The 15056-nt window shown below is 46.5% G+C and overlaps 1 protein-coding gene across 5 annotated transcripts in view; it reads right to left on the bottom strand.

Annotated features, from left to right (window-relative positions):
- RAB7B (RAB7B, member RAS oncogene family) overlaps nucleotides 1-9571 on the bottom strand; it is a 30403-nt gene extending 20832 nt beyond the window's left edge. For 3 of the 5 annotated variants that reach the window (XM_081487936.1, XM_081487941.1, XM_081487935.1), the window contains exon 1: nucleotides 9370-9571. The gene's annotated coding sequence lies outside the window, so the exon portion shown is untranslated. Of the gene's footprint in view, nucleotides 1-3861; nucleotides 3971-4800; nucleotides 4862-9369 lie in introns of those variants that run through there. The other 2 variants (XM_081487937.1, XM_081487940.1) reach the window with 2 other exon arrangements.
- Nucleotides 9572-15056: the final 5485 nt, after the last annotated feature.

The raw sequence follows: 15056 nt of genomic DNA, 5'->3' as shown, positions 1-15056 counted from the left end.
GGGTTGCCATGTTCTCAAGGGGATCTTCCAGATCCAGGGATTAAATCTGCATCTCTTACGTGTTCTGCATTCACAGATGAGTTCTTCACCACTAGCGCCACCTGGGAAGCCTCATGTTTATACATATATACATATAAATTATATATTTATGCATATATAATTATTATTTTTAAGAAGATAAAGCAAAATTGTTTCAGGAAAATGTGCTTAATTAGCTCTTTCATTCTACCCCTATGTTCAGTTCAGTTCAGTCTCTCAGTCGTGTCCGACTCTTTGCGACCCCATGGATTGCAGCACGCCAGGCCTCTCTGTCCATCACCAACTCCCAGAGTACACCCAAACCCATGTCCATCGAGTCAGTGATGCCATCCAACCATCTCATCCTCTGTCGTCCCCTTCTCCTCCTGCCCCCAATCCTACCCAGCATTAGGGTCTTTTCCAATGAGTCAACCCTTCGCATGAGGTGGCCAAAGTATTGGAGTTTCAGCTTCAACATCAGTCCTTCCAATGAACACCCAGGATTGATCTCCTTTAGGATGGATTGATTGGATCCCCTTGCAGTCCAAGGGACTCTCAAGAGTCTTCTCCAACACCACAGTTCAAAAGCATCAATTTTGCGGCGCTCAGCTTTCTTCACCGTCCAACTCTCACATCCATACATGACCACTGGAAAAACCATAGCCTTGACTAGATGGACTTTTGTTGGCAAAGTAATGTCTCTGCTTTTAAATATGCTATCTAGGTTGGCCATAACCTTCCTTCCAAGGAGTAAGCGTCTTTTAATTTCATGGCTGCAATCACCATCTGCAGTGATTTTGGAGCCCCAAAAAATAAAGTCTGACACTGTTTCCACTGTTTCCCCATCTATTTCCCAGGAAGTGATGGGACCAGATGCCATGATCTTAGTTTTCTGAACTTTGAGCTTTAAGCCAACTTTTTCACTCTCCTCTTTCACTTTCATCAAGAGGCTCTTCAGTTCTTCTTCACTTTCTGCCATAAGGGTGGTGTCATCTGCATATCTGAGGTTATTGATATTTCTCCCGGCAATCTTGATTCTAGCTTGTGTTTCTTCCAGCCCAGCGTTTCTCATGATGAACTCTGCATATAAGTTAAATAAGCAGGTGACAACATACAGCCTTGACATACTCCTTTTCCTATTTGGAACCAGTCTGTTGTTCCATGTCCATTTCTAACTGTTGCTTCCTGACCTGCATACAGGTTTCTCAAGAGACCGGTCAGATGGTCTGGTATTCCCATCTCTTTCAGAATTTCCCACAGTTTATTGTGATCCACACAGTCAAAGGCTTTGGCATCGTCAATAAAGCAGAAATAGATGTTTTTCTGGAACTCTCTTGCTTTTTTGATGATCCAGCGGATGTTGACAATTTGATCTCTGGTTCCTCTGCCTTTTCTAAAACCAGCTTGAACATCTGGAAGTTCACGGTTCACGTATTGCTGAAGCCTGGCTTGGAGAATTTTGAGCATTACTTTACTAGCATGTGAAATGAGTGCAATTGTGCGGTAGTTTGAGCATTCTTTGGCATTGCCTTTCTTTGGGATTGGAACGAAAACTGACCTTTTCCAGTCCTGTGGCCACTGCTGAGTTTTCCAAATTTGCCAAATTTGCTGGCATATCGAGTGCAGCACTTTCACAGCATCATCTTTCAGGATTTGAAATAGCTCAACTGGAATTTCATCACCTCCACTAGCTTTGTTCGTAGTGATGCTTTCTAAGGCCCACTTGACTTCACATTCCAGGATGTCTGGCTCTAGGTGAATGATAACACCATCATGATTATCTGCGTCATGAAGATCTTTTTTGTACAGTTCTTCTGTGTATTCTTGCCACCTCTTCTTAATACCTTCTGTTTCTGTTAGGTCCATACCATTTCTGTCCTTTATTGAGCCTCTCTTTGCATGAAATGTTCCTTTGGTACCTCTAATTTTCTTGAAGAGATCTCTAGTCTTTCCCAATCTGTTGTTTTTCTCTATTTCTTTGCATTGATCGCTGAGGAAGGCTTTCTTATCTCTCCTTGCTATTCTTTGGAACTCTGCATTCAGATGGGAATATCTTTCCTTTTCTCCTTTGCTTTTTGCTTCTCTTCTCTTCCCAGCTATCTGTAAGGCCTCCTCAGACAGCCATTTTGCTTTTTTGCATTTCTTTCCCATGGGGATGGTCTTTATCCCTGTCTCCCGTACAGTTTCATGAACCTCTGTCCATAGTTCATCAGGCACTCTGTCTATCAGATCTAGTCCCTTAAATCTATTTGTCACTTCTACTGTATACTCATAAGGGATTTGATCTAGATCATACCTGAATGGGCTAGTGGTTTTCCCTATTTTCTTCAATTTAAGTCTGAATTTGGCAATAAGGAGTTCATGATCTGAGCCACAGTCTGCTCCCGGTCTTGTTTTTGCTGACTGTATAGAGCTTCTCCATCTTTGGCTGCAAAGAATATACCCCTATACACACACACATATATACTATTCCCAACTCCTGGGTCTTCTAATCTCCGATGCACTAGATGTATGTGAGTTAACCTTGATCTGACTTTGCCTGGTTGAGGTATCAAAAGCTGGCCAACTTGAGCTTCCCTAGTACTGGGAAAAGCTCTCCAATGGACGTCCTGAGGTTTTGGTTCTAGTTCTCACTTTGCTGCTGAGGCTGGTTACTTCCAGTCTTTGAGTCTTGGCTTTCCGACTACAGAATGAGCCATCTGGGCCCCAGTGACCCTTCTAATTAAAAAATGCTTTATCTATTGAAGTTGTAAGTCACTGGGCCATGAGAGATTTTCCCTGGACACTGGCAGGAGCAAAAGACAAACAAATGGGAGTCCACTGCAGGGAGTCATCAGGGGAGACAGGACAGGGGTGAGTGATTACAGCAGATAGAAAGTGGGAACTGTCCTGACAGAAGCCTGGAGAAAGTGCTGTGAGGGTGTGTGCATGTGTGTGATAGCCGACAATCCACCTGAGCCCTGCAGAAATGACACATGTGGTTGGGGGAATATTTCAGAGGAGAGAATGACATAATCAAGCTCTGGGGATAGGTGAGTAGAGGAGGTGGATGGTTTGCCTCAGGAAGGGTGAGGTGAGAGTGTGGAGAGAGAAAAGCCTAGGAAGGAAGCAAGGTTAAAAAGGGTCATGACTATCAGGCCAAGAATCTTGTCAAATATTTGTTTACTCATTTGTCCTACTTTTCCCACACTTCAGACGGGCAGAGGAAGAGAAGCCAAGGTATTAACCAGGGCTGGTATGTTGTAATGTCTGTCACTGCCCGCCAGGAAACCAGCTGACGGAGAAGTGACTCAGAAGCTCCTGAAGGGCACGTGTCTCTAAGCATCAGTCACCACTCGGCAAAGGGAGCGAGGGTGGGCTCCTACCTAAAGGCTTTGGTGTAACCTGCTAACTTAGCCTCAAAAGCCAGTACAGAGCCCTAGGGAGTCAGAAAACAGCGGGGCAGGGGAGTGGGAAGGGAATCAGCACTGGCTGAGCACCTACAGGGGTTGCTCCACAGAACTTAGAGAATCCTGAGCTACGAGATGAGTACAACGGGGGCTCAGAGAAGCCAAGTCACTCATAACTCATCTAATTCCACACATGCAGCGTATGGATGAGCTAATGTGTGAGGCAGAGGCCAGAGAAGGCTGCTCTGTGCCATGTTGCCCGCTGACCTTCTGAGTTTGAATCTGTAGAATCTGTGTGCACCGGATCTAGAGTATTCGATTCAGGTCTGGTAAACCCCAACCAAATCCTGGTAGAGCTGTAGGGGACTGAGAGAAAAGCTGCCAAAACAACAACAGGCACAGCAGAAGCTGAGGGAATGGGCTGCTGGACAGGAGCTCTCATGTGCAGACTGACCACAGGGGTCAGTGGATGTCCTGAAGCAGAGGAGTGAGACTTCACCACTCAGAGCCATCAACACTCACACTCCAGGCTAAGGTTTACTTGCTTGGTGCTGTGTAGAGCACTGTGTGAATATGCAAATACTGTGCATATCATTGTGAGGTTAATAACACATAATACATCATTATAATGCATTTATGGCACAAATTAAGGGCTCAAGAAATGTTAGCTCTCTGATGGCTATTATTAGTACCCAAAAATAGCCTGGGGGATTGATGCTTCTATTATCTCTATTTTAGCATTGAAGAAACAGGTGTTTAGAGAAGCCAGGTATGTAGTTCACCTCTAGAAATAGCCTGTGAGTGGCAGAGCCTACGTTAATAGTCGCTGGGATTTGAATCCAGGCCTAATTCCAGAGAACACACTTTTAACTGCTAGGTCCTACCTACTGCCTTCTGCAAATCTACTATGAGGATCACATACCCTCTTAGTGCCCCTGTCAGAGAGTCTTGGGGGCTGGATGGTTTGGGATTGACATGGTGCAGCAGAGCTGGGGTTGAGGGCAGGGGAGGTAGAAAGCGTATGTGTATAACAGAAGATCGATATCCACTCTGTGTAAAGCACTCTACAGACAACAAAGACAACACAGAACATAAAAGTGAGCAAAGGATAAGTAATCAGCAGAGATCTTATAAATGATAATTAGTAAGTTTTGAGCGGTACTCGAACTTACCACTTTTTAAGGATATGCAAAGTTAAAAAATACTACTCTTTTCACCCACCAGAACAGCAAAAATTAAAAAGATTGATGATAGGGACTTCCCTGGTGGTCCAGTGGTTAAGAATCTGCCTTGCAATGCAGAGGATGTGGGTTCGACTCCTGGTCAGGGAACTAAGATCCCACATACTATGGAACAACTAAGCCTGCATGCTGCAACTACTGAACCTGCTCACCAAAACTGGAGAGTCTGTACGATGCAATGAAGGATCCTACAGCGAAGATCCTGAGTGCCACAGCCAACACCTGACACAGCCAAATAATTAACTAAGGAAACAAATAATAAAAAAAGATTGATAATAATATAGTGAGGGGGAGGAGAGGGTAAGATGTATGGAAGAGTAACATGGAAACTTACATTACCATATGTAAACTAGAGAGCCAATGGGAATTTGCTGTATGGCTCAGGAAACTCAAACAGGGGCTCTGTATCAACTTAGAGGAGTGGGATGGGGAGGGAGAAGAGAGGGAGGTTCAAAAGGGAGGGGATATATGTATACCTATGGCTGATTATTGTTGAGGTTTGACAGAAAACAACACAATTCTGTAAAGCAATTATCCTTCAATAAAAAATAAACAAATTAAAAAAAACTAACAGTAAAAAAAAATTAGTGTTGACAAATGGGTGGGGAAAAACTCTCGTTTATTGCTGCTAGACTATGAATTGGCACCATCTTTTTTGAAGGGAAATTTGACAGTAACAACATTTAATAGGAACATATCCTAGATTCTAATTCTAGAAGTGTATCCAACAGAAATACACATACGCTCAAATACACATTTTTGTAAAGATTATTGCTGAAGAACACTGTAACCTAAATGTCCATCAATAAGAGACTGTGGCATAAATTATGATCATCATACTCTGGACTACTAGGCAGTTTTCAAAGGAGTGGATTAATGAAGTGGAAAAAGATGCTGATTTAAGTAAAATAACATCACTGAACATTTTGTATAGTATGATCCCAATTGTATAAACACAAAGAACAGCCCTAAGTATGTGATCATATGTTTAACATTATATTTATGCTTGTCCTGCAATACAGACACTTTGTTAATTCACTCCTTTAAAAAAAAAAAACTGCCTTGCCATGCAATACACAGAGGCTTCCCTTATAGCTCAGTCGGTAAAGAATCTGCCTGCAATGCAGGAGACCGAGGTCAGTCCCTGTGTTGGGAAGATCCCCTGGAGAAGGAAATGGCAACCCATTCCAGTATTCTTGCCTCGAGAAATTCTCCATAGAAATGCAGAATTATAATGGCTCCAGTGTTACCCTCAACCATGCTCTTAAGACATTTGTGGGGGCTTCCCTCAGGGTCCAATTTTGGGCTTCCCAGGTGACTCAGATGGTAAAGCGTCTGCCCACAATGCGGGAGACCCAGGTTTGATCCCTGGATCAGGAAGATCCCTTGGAGAAGGAAATGGCAACCCGCTCCAGTATTCTTGCCTGGAAAATCGCATGGACAGAGGAGCCTGGTAGGCTATAGTCCATGGGGATGCGAAGAGTTGGACAAAACTGAGCTATTTCACTCTTTCTTTCTTTGCAATACACAGAAAGCTATGGATAGATACATACTGAATGATTAATAGGAGGTTGGGAAAGGTAGATTAGAGGCTAAGAGCCATTGTTTTATTTTATATACATCTTGTTAAAATTTGTTGCACAAGTCTAAGTTATTGTAATTAAAAATATTCAATAAAGATAACATTCCTTTAAAAAGAGCAGGTGGATGGATGGATGGTAGCCCAAAGTCATCTGAACGGACAAGTCACGTTTGTGTCTAGGGCAGGAGAGAGGCCTCCGGGGACCATGGCATGATCATGAGTTTCAGAGTCAGGATTTTCATCCCACCTCCATATGCTTGTGACCTTGGGACAGTTTCTTAACCTTGGTGAGTCTGTTCCCTTGTGGGTAAAATGGACATCCCTCATGGCTGTGGCTGATTCTGCAGGGTAGCAAGTGTGTCATGTTCTTACAGCAACCTGAAAAGACCCAGTTAAACTGTTAACCGTGGTGGGGGACAGAGACCTCATTAGCAGTGTCTGCTGCTTTATGCGGTGTAAAGCCTCCCACCATGGCTGATTTCAAGTGGCCAGTGTGGATCCTGCTCCAGTACACTAGAGAAGGACCCTGAAGTTCACCTGGGCCCACCTCCTACCCCGTTCTGGAGCCACCTCCACCATACTCATGGAGAGATGGAGCCAGATGTGCCCCCAAAGAACTTCCCTCCACGAGGGGTGGATTTCCCCCAGAAAGAAGGCCCAGCTCCTCTGCTACACGCCAGCCCTCCTGAGATTCATAGTGTTGGAGTTTTACTTGAGTTTTTTCTTCTCCAGATTTTTATAACTCACCTCAGCCTCTACTCTGAGCTCCCCTCACCTACCACCACCTGGCCCTTCCCCTCATGTGCCCTCAAAGTGTGCTGCCAGGCAGATTCTGCCCCTCGCTGCCCCCCAGAAGGGCAGGGATTTGCCATGGCTGCTATTTACAACAGCATGTCTCCCCCGCCCCACTCCACCACCTCGGTGTGTGTGGTCGACTCCGTTCCTTGCTGTGCCTTCTCACAAGACTTTCAGGATCAAGCATTCCTGGCCAAGAAACAAAAGCAGAAGAAATATCCCATTCTCCCAATGGATTCTCAGGACAAGTGGTAATAAGATCAGGTACAACTCCAAGAAGAGACCTTGGAGAAGAACCCAGCTGGGTCTGTGAGGAATCCCCCGTGAAAGGGCCCCATGTTGATCCTGTATAAAGGTCACTGCCATTTATCATATGTAGCTGAAAACATCACCACTGTCTGGACAGCTGGACACATTCTACTGGGGAAAAAATGTTTTTTCTCTGTTTCTATGCTTATGCATTGGTAGGGTGGTTCAGTAGTAAATGTGTGAGTCCTTCTATTTGAAAAATAAAATAAAACAGCCTGGTCCTTGGCCCCAGGATAACTAGCAGTAGGAGGGTAACCAGGACTGCATCAATGGTAGCAGAAGGTGGCCTGTGGGTAGACACTGGCTGGGCTCACCAGGGAAGCATGTGCTGAAGGCTCTTCCCATATCCTCTGGGTTCTGCCCTTGGCTGGGTTTTGGCAGTGGCTGTCCTTTGAAGCTTCCTGCCTCCCAACCCAGCTGACTCAGATGCTTTAAACCAGTGCACCCTCCTAGAGGCCAGACTGAGTCATCACCCTCCACTGTTAAATAACAGAGAAAAGCAGGTTTGGAAAGCAGGGCCCTGTTCAGCCAGCCCAGGCCCACACAGAGCAGAGTCTGCCGGGAACTATTCTCTTGCCTGGCAGGAGGTAGCCTTGCCCATCTGCTAAAGCTACAGTGTAACTCATTGCCCAGAGAGTAAGAAAGACAGAGCTGATACCTCACCAGCGCACCCCACCCCCTCCATGCATGTTTTTTTTAACCCCGTCTCCTAAGAACTCTTGGCCCTGCTCTGCTTTTATCTGCCCACTTTCCTTCTTTCTCTACCCTTCTGGCCCCAACAAGGACCCAGACACAAGCTTCTGCCTCCTTGGTGTTGGGTGAGGGGTCACTGCTGCAGACAGGTAGGAGGGATGAGAGGCAGTGAGCAGGGGCAGACGAGCATTCGGAAGCCGGCAAAGCCTGCACTCTCCTCCTACCCCATGTCAGTGTCTCCCCTCTCTGCTCCCATGCCTTGGCAAACCACAGAGGTATCCACCCTAGCACATAAATGGGGTTTACAATCTTGGGAGCAAGTTTGTCTTTGAAAAGAGGCTATCAAGAGAGCACAAGTCTTTATTGCCTCTCAGGAAGGCTTGCAAGTCCGCCTCACCCACCCAAATCCTAGCAGGTTTAGACCTGCTCCCCTGGGGAAGTGTACCCACAGTCTTGGTTTCAGGAGGCTCAGCATTCCTGTTCTTTAAGTTATTTGGGGGTATTAGTCCTATCTCCCCAAGTAGACTGTCAGTGCCTAGAGGGCAGGACAATGCCTCACACCTTTCAATCCCTCTAAAGAGGCTGACCCATGCCAGGAATATTGAGTCTTCAATAAACAGTCATCTATCCATCCCCATCCATCCACCCATTCAGGATATGTACTGCATGCCTACCACACATCAGCACTATGGAGGTCGAAGACATAGATCAATCACTATCTCCACGGCACTTTGTGGTGGGGAATTGATCAGCCAGCCCAAAGCAATTATTTTTATTAATATACAATGCCTAGCAATTATACAACACTTTGCAGTTAACAAAACGCCATCACAGCCCAGCAGGCTCCAGAGTCGGGAACAACTAGCTTTCAGCGAGCCGATACTAAGCTCTGAGTCTGTTCAACTCTGTTCATTGACTCCCCGAGCCCTGCAGAGCTATGCTGAGGAACATTTACGATTTAGAACAAGAGGGATGCTTTCCTACTCCAGGAGTTTCCCGTTCCCCAACGAGACCCTTGGGCTGACCCAGTTCCATCCCGAAGGTGCCTTGTCAGTGTCACGGGTGCTGAAGGACCCAGCCCCTCCCGGCTCCCTCTCTGCCCTCCTCTGACTGTGTGGCCAGCTGCACCATCCTGCCCCCGCCTGCGGCCATGCCAAACCCCCAACCGGGCCCCGGCTGGCTCCCTAGGCTGGGCAAGGAGTCCTCTCTGCCTTGGCTTGCTGCCACCATCTGGGAGCTGCTCAGGCATGGAGGGGTCTCTGGACTGGATCTACACTTCGCAGCTGCCAGATTCAAAGCCTCCCTGGCCTCCACTCCTCCCCACAGCCCCAAACCCAAATACCTCTGAGGTTGCTGGAACAGACAAGAACCAGGAAAAGCTTCCAGAGCCTTTTCGGCCTCCGATGGCAGGTGGGGGGTTCTCTCTGAGTCTGGGGGGCTCCTCTTAGAATAGCAGTCTCAGCTAGATCAGAGGAAAAAGGCTTTGGGAGCAAACTTGTTGAGGCTAAGTCACTTCCTTCTGAGTTTTCCTCCTGTCTCTTTATGCACAAACTTGGGAAAGTTGCAAAAGAGGCTGGGCCGGTGTGACCTCAGCCGTGTGGGTGGAGTGGGTGGGGAGGATGGAAAGCTGGGCTTCCAGCAGACTGGATCTGGGGCCCGCTGAGAACTGAGTTTACAGACTCTGGGCCCTGAGGGCGGGGCAGATGGAGGGGGATGAGGCAGGAGAGGTGTGAGGGTCTGAGTCTGTGGCTCAGAGGGTCTGTTACCATAAAAAGCCTCTGGCTGTTTTTTAGGAACTTCTGCATCTGCTGCTGGAAGCCAGCCAGTAAAGCTGCCCTTCTGTTGGTTGAGTTATCAGACTCACATGTGTCCTGCTGTCAGCCTGCTAGGGAGAGGTTCTGGTCCCCACACCTTGGGCTCACTATTACGCTGCACACGCACACCACATCAATACCTCCCCTCCCCACCAAACCCCCCGCCCCTGACACACACACACACACACACAGAACCAGACTAGTGAGATATGAGGCAAGTCCTGACATCCCCCTGGGCTTCTCGGGTAAGAGTGTGTGACACAATCTGAAGTTCTTAGGAACCTACAGTGACTTAAAATGTTAGTGTTCCCTAAAGCTCAACTTCTCTGTACACCAGGGCCAAATCAAATCTCAGACAGACTTTGGGGTGAAGTAGAAAAGTGAAAAGTGAAGTGGCTCAGTCGTGTCCGACTCTCAGCGACCCCATGGACTGTAGCCTACCAGGCTCCTCTGTCCATGGGATTTTCCAGGCAAGAGTACTGGAGTGGGGTGCCATTGCCTTCTCTGGAAGTAGAAAAGGATAGCTTTATTACTTTGCCAGGCAAAGGGGGGGCCACAGCGGGCTAATGTCCTCAAAACTGTGTGTCCCAACTTAAGAAGATGGTGAGAGGTTTTATAGTAATTGTTCAAAGAAGGCGTGATCAGCTCATGGACATTCTTGGATGAGGTAAATAGAAGTCACCGCCATCAGCCTTTAGGTCCAACTGGTCTGGGGTCTGCATGCCTGTGGGCAGCATACCATTGATAATCCTTAACTTCTCTCACCTGGAGGGAGTTTCAGTCTCTGAAGAGTAGCTCAAAGATAGTGTTGTGTGTATCTGTTGATGGGGAAACAGGACCTTGCCCCAAGGCTGCTCTGCATTGCTTCTCCCAAGTCTTGCACCCCCTCCCTTCCCTAACAACTCCTTGAAACCGCCCATTGGGGCTCAGGGAAGGTCACAGAGGCTGAATGAAGGCTATTTCCTATAATGAAGGAAATGAAGGACACAGAAAGGTTTTGTGCCCTTGAAGCCATTAGGTGTCATTTCCAGGGCCTCCGAAGAGCTTGTGCCATAGTCCTTTATGTCCCAGTGCAGAGAAGAGTTCAGTGACGGCAAAGTGATAGATAAGAAGTGATTCATTAGAATAAGATGCTGGTGAGGCTTACAGGTGGTAGGTGAGAAATGCTGCACCCAAGAACTTAGTGGGCTACAGTTTTATAATCAAAGGAAAAGTAGGGAGCAGGAGAACTTCTTTGTCTTTCTTGAGTAGACATCATGTTTCCATCACCAACTCCTCCTCCAGATTGAGCAGGGGAGTTTTCCCATCCCTACACGGTCAAGCTAGGTCTACAATTACTGTTTTTTTATGTGTGCAGAGAGCATGTCCTAGGGATCATTAACATACTGAGCTCACTGGGCAGTACATGGGTCTCATGCCACCATTGTTTCATTGTTTGGGGTGTGTCACGTGCTTCTGTTGTGTGGTTTTGTTGCTAAGCAAGCCTGCTTGGTTTTGTGGTTAAGCAAACCTGCTTTCTTGAGTAATCATTAACTTATAGGGGTCTCCCATATTTTTTTACTGACAACTTCCTAGTGGGATTAACTATTCATATACTTTGTTTACTTTCTCCCTATCACCCTAGAGTCCCAAGGGTCCTGCTTAGTATCATCAGTGTGAGATTCATTTGAGCTGCCTATAACTATGCCTTGGGTAACTATGGTTGGTAGATCAAAGGGGAATAAAGTGAGTTTAGACACTTGCAAATGAGGTGGGTCACTAGATCCCAAGGAACCCCTCTAAGGCTTATAACACATTTATACACTGGGGATGTACATGCCCCCCATCCCCACATTCCTCCTGAGCTGGGATTTTTTCCCTCCTCATGAGGTCCATCCTTTGTTTAATAATCCTCATTGTTACAAAGTTCTTCTTTTGTCCAATATGAGTCTCCAACACCGCTTCATCGCTGCTACTGTCAAGGTCTGTTTGGTCAACTAGACTATACATTTCGGGTGGACTTAATATCCTCGAACCCACACTTGGCCACATGTAGTGACAGATACAGGGCCTGGAAAGGAGTGTTTGGTGGAACAAAAGCTCTAGTTGAAACTCATTTCTTTGTTTCACTGGCAAACATGCCTGGAGGGAGGGTGCAGTGATTTCCATGAAGTGTAATAATTGGACAGCATACATTAAAGTTGGAAAAATTCCAGGACGAATTCCTCTTGGTTTACTTGGACTGAAAGGGTGTATCAGTTCACCCTCAGGACAACCACTGGTTTCTGACAGCCAATTTGCTTTTATGTATTTATTATTTATTTTTTTACTTTACAATATTGTATTGGTTTTGCCATACATTGACATGAATCCACCATGGGTATACATGTGTCCCCCATTCAGAACCCCCCTCCCATCTTCCTCCCCATCCCATCCCTCTGGGTCATCCCGGTGCACCAGCCCCAAACACCCTGTATCATGCATCGAACCTGGATTGGTGATTTGTTTCACATATAATAACTTACATGCTTCAATGCCATTCTCCCATATCATCCCGCCCACACCCTCTCCCACAGAGTCCAAAAGACTGTTCTATACATCTGTGTCTCTTTTGCTGTCTCGCATACAGGGTTATCGTTACCATCTTTCTAAATTCCATATATATGCGTTAGTATACTGTATTGGTGTTTTTCTTTCTGGCTTACTTCACTCTGTATAATAGGCTCCAGTTTCATCCACCTCATTAGAACTGATTCGAATGTATTCTTTTTAATGGCTGAGTAATATTCCATTGTGTATGTATACCACAGCTTCCTTATCCATTCGTCTGCTGATGGACATCTAGGTTGCTTCCATGTCCTGGCTATTATAAACAGTGCTGAAATGAACATGACCAAGTGGGCTTTATCCCAGGGATGCAAGGATTCTTCAATATCTGCAAATCAATCAATGTAATACACCACATTAACAAATTGAAAAATAAAACCCATATGATTATGTCAATAGATGCAGAGGAAGCCTTTGACAAAATTCAACATCCATTTATGATAAAAACCCTCCAAAAAGCAGGAATAGAAGGAACATACCTCAACATAATAAAAGCTATATATGACAAACCCACAGCAAACATTATCCTCAATGGTGAAAAATTGAAAGCATTTCCCCTAAAGTCAGGAATAAGACAAGGGTGCCCACTCTCACCACTACTATTCAACATAGTTTTGAAAGTTTTGGCCACAGTAATCAGAGCAGAAAAAGAAATAAAAGGAATCCAGATTGGAAAAGACGAAGTAAAACACTCACTGTTTGCAGATGACATGATCCCCTACATAGAAAACCCTAAAGACTCTACCAGAAAATTACTAGAGCTGATCAATGAGTATAGTAAAGTTGCAGGATATAAAATCAACACACAGAAATCCCTTGCATTCCTATACGCCAATTTGCTTTTAAATGGGTGCCCTTTGGAATCCCCCACCTCCTATGCTTCTCCTTTTCTGAGACCTGGTTTTAAATGACATGTGTGTGTTGGGGAAGGGGGAAGACAGGTATCTGTAAGGTTATAGAAGTACATTTGAGCCTCTTTAAAGAGCATGTAGAATTGATCACGGGCCCACTGGCTGCTGTGGGTGCTTGTGAGTAGGGGAAGTGGACTGTCCTCAGCTGGTTCTGAACGTGAGACTGAAACTTAAACTTTTAGGAGATGATTGCAGAACTGCCCTTAACATCTTTGGGCTATAGTCTCTGCTTCCTCTATCCACATGGATCAAAAGTCAGCAGCTTCCCCTCTCTCCCTCTGAAACATGCTCCCCTCGAAAATGGCGTTCAGCCTCTGCTCTGTGGGGGAGGCCCTGACTATGTGTTCATTGAATTTCCTTCCTTTCTTTCTCTTGCACGCATTAATTTAACAGTCAGACCCTTCGTTGGGACACAAAATGGATACTTGCATTTTATCAGTGGGAATAAGACATGGTGCAAATAATGGTATAAGGAACATAGCTAAAGGGTTGTGGAGATTTAAAGGATCTCAAACAGGAAAGCTTTGTGGAGAGGAAGGATTTTCACTGGAGGATGCATAGTCTTGGGAACATGTGCAGATGCGTGGTATGTAGACAGGGAGTGAGGTTCACTATAAGAAGTGGTCTTTGGGGTGGGATGGCGTGGACCCTGGGAGGCAGGGAGAGTGGTGCTGAAAGCTCAGCTTCTCTGCGCACTGGTGCTGAACGGAGTCTCAGAGTCAGAGTTTCGGGTGAAGCAGCAAAGGACAGCTTTATTACTTTGCCAGGCAAAGGGTGACACAGTAGACTCCCGCCTTGAAAAGCTAAGTGTCCCTGTGCAGGAGGACTTGATGAGAAGCTTTGTAACAATACTTCCCGAGAGTGGGGTTGCTGACAAGATGAGGTGTGTGCAGTCTCCTAACCCTCTGGTGCCTTTAATCTTTGCCTCAGGTGGTTCTTGGTGGCTCCTCCCTTGATTAGCAACTGTTCACATCTGCCCTTTGAAACTCAGGGAAGGTCCTGGAGGCTAGAGTCTTGCCTACAAGAAATGAGGGGGAAAGGCCTCTGTGCTGGGAGCCCCACAGGGCCCCACTTGGTTTCAAGAGGAGAGGCCGATCTGCTTGGCAGAAGAGAGATGGCACAAAAAAGGCGCCTGTTTTACATTTCACAGGTGCACCCCACAGGGCTGAGACACCAACCTGGATTTTTGTGGCACTGGGTCTAATATCTCATGGCTACAGTGTCAACACCTGTTGAAAAGGAGTCCTTTGGGGGACTGTGCTCCTCTGATGAATACAGGAGAAAGAATCCTGGGAGTAAAACTATGAAGCTGAGGAAATGGAGGTGGCCCTGTTTGGTCCAGGGTAGACGACATGGGAGTGGAGGGAGGAGGTGAGATGGAGGCCAGGCCCTCCAGAGCCCCAGGAGCCCAGAGCCTGGGTTTGAGGTGAGCCGTGAGGAGCTGTGGGGAAGCCTGGAGCAGGGGCAAAATGTGGTTAGAGCCGGGCTTCCGAAATGTGTCTGGGAGGAGGAGGACCAGGTCAAATCGTTGGGATGCTCTGGAAATAGTCCTAGTGAAAGGCAGTGACCGGGGCACAAGGGAACAAGTAGTGGAAGCGATCTTGTGACAGACCCGACGGGGCCGTCGCGGATGTTAAACCCTGACGCCATCACCCGCTCGGCAGACGTCATGGCGGCCCTACCGTGGGCCAGGAGTGGCTGGGTGCCTCGTGTTTGGT

The sequence above is a fragment of the Giraffa tippelskirchi genome, chromosome 5, assembly GCF_054371585.1.
Source record: "Giraffa tippelskirchi isolate mGirTip1 chromosome 5, T2T-mGirTip1v1.2.pri, whole genome shotgun sequence".
NCBI classification, from domain to species: Eukaryota; Metazoa; Chordata; class Mammalia; order Artiodactyla; family Giraffidae; genus Giraffa; species Giraffa tippelskirchi.
The sequence above is the reverse complement of the archived record's forward strand: the minus strand, read 5'-3'. Positions and strand labels throughout refer to the sequence as shown.